The following is a 3,207-nucleotide window of genomic DNA, read 5'->3' as shown; positions in this document are numbered from 1 at the left end:
CAATGTTCAGACCTTCATAAATACCAGTAGGCCATCCCAGCCCAATATGTTGTGAATATTATTAAAAAACACCTAATTCTCATTTCTTTACCCCCCCCCCACCTCCCAGTGGCACAGCGATATGTCTGTGGACTCATACTGCTAAAAAGCGGGTTTCGATACCCATGGTGGGCAGGGCAAAGATCATCCATTTTTTTTTTTTTTTGCTTTGTGCTTAATTACAAACAAACCATTTCTTTGGTCCTCGGTAGTTTTCTTGACTTACAGCACCAAGATTCGAGATTTGATTTTCATGGGGGACAGGAAGTGAATATCCCATTGTGTCACTCCGCACTAAGAGAACAATAACAACGTATTATAACTTCAAACATTATGAATTTCCATATATAATTTTACAATTAGAAACTTCTTAATACATTTTCTTTTTATCCAGTTTTAAATAAACAGTTTATAGGAAAGAAATGTAAAGTATTTTGTTACATCAATCACACACTATTTAACCGACATTCAACACTTTGTTTGGATAGCATACGTAAAATTTAAATATGCAGGATAATAAAACTTCGATAATACTTGGATCCACCTCAAGACGGCGGTTTAGTCATTCTAGTTACGTGACGTGAAATACAGACGACAAGCCAGTTTGTTTCAGCGAAAACGTACACAGTTTTCTATCTGTGATCTATTCACCAGAAATGGTCCAACCCCGGATTTCAGCCTGTTCGTTAACTTCCTTCTGACTCACGAAGATGCAATATATTTGTCATGTTACGTGAAATATTACATTTATATATAGAGAAAAATCTACGTGCCCTTTTAACACGCTGTGATAAACATCGATGATATATCCAGTACAAAACTGTCCCAGCAGTAGGTGTTAAACGGATGTATGCAATTTCGGTGTTTAAGTGAGAAGATATAAAAATAAGTGGGAATTTTCGATAGCCGTAACTCTTGATTTTTTTCAGGCAGTATTAGAGTAAATTAATCTAAGAACCACCCCCTTTATTAACTATATTTTGTGAGTCAGCAATATTAAGCGAGGGCGAATCAGTCAGAATTTAAGCCTATCTTCAAATTGAAATCATTTTAGGCAGGACTAGAATAAATTAATGTACGAGGCCTTGGGCGTGGTTAGTCAAATGTATCATTTAAAAGGGTTTGACATCCTGAGTCCAAACCTGTTATTAGATCTCATATCGGTCAAGGGATGGCGGAAATAAGCGGTAGCTATGTGTACTTGGTAAAAACTAACAACTCAGAGCCGTTCAATGAATCGCTATGCCATGGCTAAAAATCACTTATTGGCTTGTTCTACAAACATTTAAGAAATCACGTACACCTTAGCTGATCTTTAAATTTGCTTTCGTTTTATCTCAGTTACTTGGATGAATGTATTGAAATTTATAACAATATTAATTCAATTAAATTTTCCATTTTTAAACAGTATATGCTAACCCAGCTTCTGTAAATACATAAACCCAGACAGATACATTTTTAACCACATTTCTTATTCTGTCGCAATGATGTATCATCACTGGTGACATCTCTTAGCAGTTTTAGATAGACGTAGCAAAATAAATAAATAAAAATAATACGTACTAACAGATAAAAATGTGTCTCGGGAGATTACCTAAGAAGGTCGAAATGTTTTTCTCTGCTTTATTAGTAAAACAGTTAACACCCATACCAGCCGTCCTGAGATATATTTTAACTTCAAGTAGGTTTCTCTTCTTCACAAAGTACTAAAAGATATTTAAATACCATATACTTTTTAAACGAATACCATTCTATTTAAACGTTAACATACAATTCACGATATCTTACAAATATCTTGGTGATTGAACGCCAACAATATTTTTAAGGAAATCCAGTAACTCTTGAATAAGTTAATTATTTTCATATAACTAATTCAGTGCCAGTATTATAATGTCGCCTATCTTCCATTTAAATACAAAACTGCGAAATGGAATTGTAGCCCTAACTTTGACGTTGTAAGCCCTGAAACTCAACTACAAAGAACGTTTGTAATGTATCTATACCAAATTTTTAACTGAAAGAATTCAAAACGAATATCTTGTAATAACTGTTTTGTTTGTCTCTCCCTTTCTGAGCCAGGTCACTGCCCTTTTAACATCAAATTATGAACTTGATTTTTGTTGTCTTCTCTCGATGGAGATCATGTATTGTATCACAGCGGGGTCACCTTTGATCCTGTTCCAAAACAAGTGGGTAAAATCACTAATTAGAAGTAAAACGCATAACATGCCGTTATTAGTGGGGTTTATTATAATATTGACACGTTTTCTGTAACACTTGTTCTTCGAAGTGATGTAACCAAAAGTCATGAATTCGAAAGCATTTAAGTAGTTAGTATTATTTGTTTAATTTAGGCCAAACCTACTCGAGGGCTAATTGCCACCACCAGTTCTTGATTTATTCTGTTACCAATGAAACATTTGACTTACCCAACATTATAACTTCCCGCCTAAAGGATGAGCACGTCTGGTGATAGGTTTTGAATCCACTACCTGCATATTGTAGGTTAAGCGTCATAACCAGACAAAGAAATAATTAAAAGAGGCTTATCATTAATTGTGGGGCTAATATATATATCACTTGTGACATGTGGTTAAATGTACAAGCATTGTTTTCAAAAGATTTCGCTGTCTTTATGATATACTTCGAAACAAGAGTTGGTAACACTATCAAAACATCTGTTCAATCTTGCAAAATAATGGTTCAGTATTCTAGTGTTATTCAAAACACACAAACACTTCAAAGTTGACTTCTGAAGACGTTTAAATGGTGAACAACTTTTTTTGTTATCAAGGTTTCTGGACTGTGAATCTGATCTCCATGACTTGTGACCCATTGCTACCAAAAAGCACTTCTTGCTTCTGGCCCTTTAGAAGTGTGACACTCAACTCCTATTACTTGCTCAGACAAAAATAACACATGATTTGACAGCGAGTACTGTTAATTTCCTTGCAATTATAAATGTATATAAAGATATTCTTCACGTATCTCTGCACAAAAGACTTAAAACGTGTGAACAAAATACATGTTTTTGTTGTGCTCGTAACAGACATGCTTCTAAATCGTCTACAGTCCTTGCTTTCTGTGTTTTCATTTTATTACTGTATCAGAGTAAGAGTTTAATGTAAGTGTATTTAAAAAAATAACGAGAAATGATACACACAACTC

Source organism: Tachypleus tridentatus, chromosome 3 (assembly GCF_004210375.1).
Source record: "Tachypleus tridentatus isolate NWPU-2018 chromosome 3, ASM421037v1, whole genome shotgun sequence".
Lineage (NCBI taxonomy): Eukaryota > Metazoa > Arthropoda > Merostomata > Xiphosura > Limulidae > Tachypleus > Tachypleus tridentatus.
Note: the sequence above shows the minus strand (reverse complement) of the source record.